The 6,000-nt window shown below is 44.7% G+C and overlaps 1 non-coding gene across 1 annotated transcript; it reads left to right on the top strand.

The window, feature by feature from the left end:
- Window positions 1–5,624: 5,624 nt before the first annotated feature.
- Window positions 5,625–5,731, top strand: LOC148928558 (small nucleolar RNA R71). Its single transcript, XR_016129716.1, has one exon. It is a non-coding gene; the product is annotated as a small nucleolar RNA R71 (small nucleolar RNA).
- Window positions 5,732–6,000: the final 269 nt, after the last annotated feature.

Genomic DNA, 6,000 nt, shown 5'->3' with positions numbered 1-6,000 from the left:
CCTTTCTTTTTTTTTTTCTAAGATCAAGCACATATTTGGAATTTTTCTCAATTTCACAACTTGTACTTTCTTAATATTAAGCACACTACTTTTTATACTTTCCTCCTTATCTCTCCAATTCCTTTACAAAAGAAGATAACAAAAACTATACTAACCCAAGGAATTGTCCCCCCATTTATTTTGGCTTCCAAAGAAAAGGCTTAAAGGCTCAAAATTGGCTCCAAAGGAAAAATTTGAGAGGGTCGAAAATTTTGGATATAAAAGTAGCTAAGAAAAGACGGCGTAACATCCTCCTAAATCAACTTAAACACTATGTAAACTTAGGCAGACTAGGAGCAAGTTCTAGAAACATATACATGCATACAGATAAATCACACAAGAAAGAATTTAAGGCTCAAATCTCACAAGGTAGAAGCACGATTCAAGGCGAACAAGCAATTCACTAATTATGCACTTTTTCACCCAACCATCATATCAAAACGTTAAGCCACACTTAAACATGGATGGAATATAATATCATTGGCAACTCGGTCTAATGTGTCCCTAAGCATGCGTGTTTCTAAGTTCTTCATGTTATGTTCATGACATGGATTCAAGAAAACATTTTTAGAACACAAAAATCTCCTACGGGATTTTGGAAAATTAAAGCAAAAACAAACAAAAAGAAAACCCTAAACTCACGGTCCACCACTTCATCCCCCCAAACTTATTTACAACAAAGTGTAAAATAAGTTTGTAGAGTCGGTAGGGACGTGAGTATACTACTGAAAAAAAAACGTACCCTGAAAAATTTCGCGTAGAGGTTGAGCGGGGCGAAAATTCGAAGAATTTCGAAAAATCGCGCTGGAAAATTGTGCCCAGGTGGCGGTCCGCCGCAGCTGTTCAGCAGTCGCCGCACGTCAAAGATGCTTTCCAGCGTTCAGGTGGCGGACCGCCGCAGAGCTTGCGGCGGTCGCCACGGAGAGGTCAGAACCTGTGAAAATTTTTGCAAAGCACAAAATTAAACCAAAACAAAAAATACTTAAAATTAAAGCAAAAATTGTTAAATCAAGGAAATAAATCGTCTCAAAAACATCCAAAAACATGGTACAAATGCTCATTTAAAGTCATCGAGCTTGACTTCTTCAATCTTGAGGAGGTGGAGGGAAACGAGCGCTAAGATCCTCGAAAGCTCCAACGAGGTACGTGATATCACTCCTCATTGTCTCTCGTTCCTCTCTAGCTTCGGCGGCCATCCTTCGGAGCTCTTCATATTGTTGACGCCGATGAACGTCTTCCAAACGTTGTTGCTCCCAAAATCCTTGCTCCGCCGTGCGCCAATCGCCTTGAGCCGTCCACCCTTGGCGGTTGTAGGCATTCTCCGCTTGTTGCTCCGCCCATCGATTGCCCCAAGCATTGGACATGTTTTGCATATAGGAGAAAATTTCTCCTAATTGGGCGGAGGTGTTGACTTGAAACTCCTCTTCCGGATTTGGCCTCCCGCGGCGGCGGTTCGCTCTTGTCCGGCGGCGATGTCCTTCCACTTCCTCTTCTTCTTCTTCCTCTTCTCGTCGTGGTTGGGATTGCGGTGGTGGCGGTGCTGCACTCCTTTGAGCTTGTGAATGCTCCGCGCCTTCTTCATAGTTATCAATGGCATCAAATGCGGAATCCTCATCGGGCTCAAATTGAGGAATGCGAGAGGGAATGTTCCTCTTTCTAAATTCCCCATTGACGGGGTTAGCCTCGATAGCTCTCCGGTGGGCGGGTGTGTCGAGCTTCCAATTGGCTTGGTTTGCCCAAACATCGACGGGAGTGGAACGGGAAAGTGATCCCCCGCTACTTGCATAAAATACCCTTGACCCCAATGATCGGTCTTCAAAAGCCCCACCGAAAATAGCACCTCATAAGTGATAAACTTTTCTCCACCATCCTCCGTCATACCGGCAAAAGAGACCCCCAAATGTTCGCCAATTGCCGTAATCAATCCCCCACAACAAATGACGCCCCCGTCTTTCTTCGTGATCCTATCCACATAGTAAGTAAAGAGGGTCCCATAATCGATTCCCTTCTTGTTGAGTAGGCACCACATCACGTTGAGCTCCGTTTGGGAGACACTTCCCCCATCGATACGAGCAAACATAAGCTGAGTCATAGCACGATGGAGGTACCTCAAGACGAGGTTGCGAATTGATGAAGACTTGACATAGCCCGCTGCATGCTCTTGCTCATTTGTCATCGCCTCCCAAACCTCTGAAAATTCATATTCATTGTCCTCTTCGGGGTTGGGGTCGAAGCAATGGAAGATCCCACTAAGCTCTTCCATGGTGAGCGAGTGTCAATAGTTCCCTAGGCGGAAATCGATGCTAAGTGAAAAATTTTGGCGGCGATCCTTAGTAACCTTTAGCGAGCTTAGGAACTCGAGAGTATACTTTCGAAACGATGGCCACTTCCTTTGGAACATGTAGACGAGGCCATTCCCATCACCCACGTCGCACAACTTCCAAAAATCCTCCATGATCCCCAAAGTTTGGAGAGGGAAATCGTGGGGATATCTAGAAGGTGCCGTTTCTCGGGCCGACACTTTCTTCCACATAGCCTTTTGCTCTTCCGTGGCAAGGCTAATGCCAAAGTTCTTTGCATTCTCCGGTTTCCCTTTTGATCCCATTATCCTACAAAAGAAATTACACTCTTAAAAGAGCATCAACAAGTGGGAGATCAAAAGTTCCCCCAAACTTGCATTCAACCAAGTAAAAATCAAGAGATAAGAACTTATATGCAAGCTTAGGTAAAATAGCATCCTAATTTTTAGCATAATAACATTTTAAGCAAAAACAACCAAATTAGGACACAAAAAACCATCCCCCAACGTGAATTCATCCCCCATGCAGAGACGTATCAACCAAATATTCATAAAAACCAACAATCTCTACAAAATCACAAATATTGCAATTCATGGAAGTAATAATAGCCTCACAATGCTATGAACATGATTGCTACTTTTAAACTCTAAAAACCAAGAGAGAATCATCATTCACAACTTAATAATCACCAACCAAGCAAATTTTTAAACCGTAGAATTCAAAAATTCATACACATAATCATCCCCCATCATGAATTAAGAGATTCTACCGAACAATTCACCCAAAATAAAGCACAATCCATGGAAGAAGTAAAGAAAAATCCAGAAATTGAGTTAGGATTCATACCTTTTTGTGGAGAGAATTTGTAGAAGAAGAGCTCTAAACTTTGAGAGAATTGAGAGAATGATAGTGTGGGTATGTGAATTTGGTGATTTATATAGGTGGGGGTTGTGTGCAAGGAAGGAATTTGAGAAAGAATGTGAAAAGGAATGGAAAACATACCTTTTATGGTGGAAATCCCGTCTCTGGACTGCGTGTGGCGACCGCCGCGTCTCTCGTGGCGGGCCGCCACACGGGCCTTCGTAAACAGCAATCCTGGCGGGCCGCCGCGGCCCGTGCAGCGGTTACTCTGGCCCGCCCTAAGCCCGATCCTTCCTGCACATGTTAACACACGTGTGGCGACCGCCGTGCTTTAAGTGCGGCGACCGCCACCAAATTTTTTTTTTTTTTAACAGAACATAAAAAAAAACGAGAAAATAAAAAAATAAAAGAAAATTGGGTTGCCTCCCAATAAGCGCTTTTGTTAAAGTCGTTAGCTCGACTTGAAGTGGCCCACTAGTTGGGCCGATCAATAACTCGAGTGTTGAAAATTGGCATAGGGAGCAATTTGGTCCCTAGTTTCTTCCACCACTTGTACTTCCCCTCTTTCGTTTTGATGACGTATATCTCGGGGTCCTCTTTGGGTGTTTTCTTTCTCTTCTGTTTCTTCTTCTGTGGAGCAGATGTAGAAGAATTAGCATCACCCTTTTTAGAAGAGTGTCTTACCTCTTTGATAATGTAGATAGTGGAGGTAGAAGGATCCTCCGCTTCAAAGGGATCTTTGGACTTGGTCAAGTCGGTAGCCATGACTGCTCTGCACTTTTGTTCCATTTTTGCCCGCTTTGCCTCCTCAAACTTTAGCATCTCGCTCTCGATCTTATAGGTGGATTGACCATGATTATCACTGATTGTGATCTCGCCACGACCTACATCAATCAAAGCTTTGCAAGTGGCAAGAAAATCTCTCCCTAAGATTAGAGGGACGTTCTTGTCTACTTTCATGTCGAGCACAATAAAGTCGGCAGGAAAAATAAAATCATCGACTTTAACTAAGACATCCTCAATCATACCTACAGTCTTGATGGACGAGTTATCGGCCAATCTGAGTGTTACATCTGAAGATTTGAGTGGCCCGATGTTGAGCTTTTCGTAGTACTTCAGTGGCATGAGATTGATGGACGATCCTAAGTCGCACAGTGCTTTGTCAACCTTCCCTTCTCCAATTCGGCACCTAATGATGAACTGGCCCGGATCTCTTTGCTTCACTGCCCGTTCCTTTCGGATGATCTCGCTGCAATGATGCGGTAGCTTAAGGTCGGCTTTAGTCGGTTTTTTCTTCTCATTACCGTCTCCCTTAGTAGCTTCGCATACTTTGGTATCTCCTGCAACGATTCAACAAGTGGAATGTTAGTATGGACTTTGCAAAACATGTTAAGGAATTGCTTGAACTGCTCTTCAAGCTTGAACTTCCTCTTTGGCTGAAAAGGGAGTACAATCCCGTTGTGCCGCACAAGCTCCTGCTTAGTGGACGATTCTGCCGTCTCAGTGGCGGGCCGCTGCGGGGTGTGCGGCGGTCCGCCGGCGACTGGGCAGTCCTGCGTGGTTGACTCTGCCGTCTCAGTGGCGGGCCGCTGCGGGGTCTGCGGCGGTCCGCCGGCGACTGGGCAGTCCCCAGATTTCTGCTTTGCCACCCACTTCTTGTTAATATCATCCACTCTTGCTGCTGCCTTTGCTCTATCCTCATCTAACTTCTTCTGAATTTGCTCCATTTGAGTGGTAATATTGGTTACAGCTGCCGAGATTGTGTTCATTCCTTGCTCGAGGTTGTTTATCCTTGCTTCGACCACTCCGATCTTGGTGTCATTAATCTTCCTATCTTGCGTAATTACCTCCAAAATCTTCGTGATTCCTTGTTCACACTTGTCTTCCTTCTTCATCGGCTCAACCACTCCTCCTTTGCTAACATTAAATCCTGCAGGGGGTTGCAAGTAATTATTGTTAGAATAAGAAAGATTTGGGTGCGGACGGTTCCCATTATAATTATTGAAATTACCGCCCCCCTGATTAGGGCGATAATTGTTATTGTAGTTTCTGGGACCGCCTCCTTGCACGTAGTTGATTTCTTCCACAGTTGATATGGCAGTTTCGGGTGCATTGACCGCCACTATGGAAGTTGCCGGAATTGGATCTTCCTTCCTCGAGATGTCCATTTGATCAATCCTGACTCTAAGTTCTGCTAACTCCTTAGCAAAAGAACTTTCTTCGGCCTCTTCTATGGCTGCTACTCTTCTCGTGGCATGCCTTTCCTTAGACCACCCCCGACTGTTGGTGGCGAACTCCTCGATCACCGCCATGGCATCCTCTCCTGTCTTTCTTAGAAATCCTCCATTTGCCCCTGAATCAAGCATAGCACATATTTTTTCATTAAATCCATTATAGAGGATTCCTACCTGATGGTCTATGGAAAAACCATGGTTTGGGCATTTTCGAAGAAGAGCTTTGAAACGAGCAAATGCCTCATAGAGGGGCTCGTCATGGCCTTTTGTGAACTGAAAGATCTCACTTTTGAGCTTCAAAATAGTGCCTGGCGGGTAGTATTTGTCGAGGAAGGTAGCTACGATGTCCTTCCATGTGGAGACCTTTTCTGATGGCATACACTCAAACCACTCCTTAGCAGAATCAATCAATGAGAATGGAAAAAGTCTTACCCGTATGGCATCGTCGTCGACACCATTTAATTTCAGAGTGTTTGCGATTTCCACGAATTTGGAGAGATGGCGGTTAGCATCTTCAGTCGCCCTACCTGCAAAAGGAGTTTGCTCGACCCTTTGGATAAGGGGCA

This window comes from Salvia hispanica, chromosome 4 (assembly GCF_029641045.1).
Source record: "Salvia hispanica isolate PSC_SH4W2 chromosome 4, Shi_PSC_v1, whole genome shotgun sequence".
Lineage (NCBI taxonomy): Eukaryota > Viridiplantae > Streptophyta > Magnoliopsida > Lamiales > Lamiaceae > Salvia > Salvia hispanica.
Note: the sequence above shows the minus strand (reverse complement) of the source record. Positions and strands in the feature narration are given on the sequence as shown.